This window comes from Phaethon lepturus, unplaced genomic scaffold (assembly GCF_000687285.1).
Source record: "Phaethon lepturus isolate BGI_N335 unplaced genomic scaffold, ASM68728v1 scaffold12088, whole genome shotgun sequence".
Lineage (NCBI taxonomy): Eukaryota > Metazoa > Chordata > Aves > Phaethontiformes > Phaethontidae > Phaethon > Phaethon lepturus.
The window spans coordinates 22,970-23,647 of NW_010559769.1; positions in this window are offsets into that span (position 1 = coordinate 22,970).

Consider the following 678-nt stretch of genomic DNA (forward strand, 5'->3'; position numbering starts at 1 on the left):
GAAGCAGGGGGGGTGGGGAGAAGGGAACAGCCTGAAAAGCAGTGGAAAGAAGTCAAAGCAGTAACAAGTAACGAAAAGAAAGGAAAAGACCAAACAAGCAATGAAAAAAGTCAAAGCAATGAAGAGGCTGAAAAGCAGAGGAAAGGAGGAGGGAAAACAGGGGAAAGGAGCGGGAGCGGAAAAAGCCCAAAACAAACTAAAAAGCAGTGGAAAGCAGGGAGAAGACAGAAAAAAGCGGGAGCAGGAGGGACCAGAAGAGCAGTGAAAGGAAGTCGAAGCAGTGACAAACAGGGAAAAGAGGGGGAATGGGGAGACTTGAAAAGCAATTAAAAGAAATCAAAGCAGTTACTAGCAGGAAAAAAAAGTCAAAGCAGTGAGCAGCGGAGAACGGGAAGGCAAAAGCCGGGGGGGTGGCAGGGTGGGAAGCAGGAAAAGACCTGAAAAGCAGTGAAAAAGCATCGAGGCCGTGACAAGCAGTAAAAACAAGTCAAAGCAGTGACAAGCAGGGAAAGAAGGGAAAAGGAGGAAAAAGACCGGAAAAGCAAAGAAGTCAAAGCAGCATAAAGCTGGGAGAAGGAGAAAAAGTAAAACAGGGGAAAAAAGTCAAAACACGAAAAAGTAGGGAAAAAAAGTCAAGCCAGTGAAAAGCAGGGAAGAGAAGGAAAAAGCTGGGGAAAG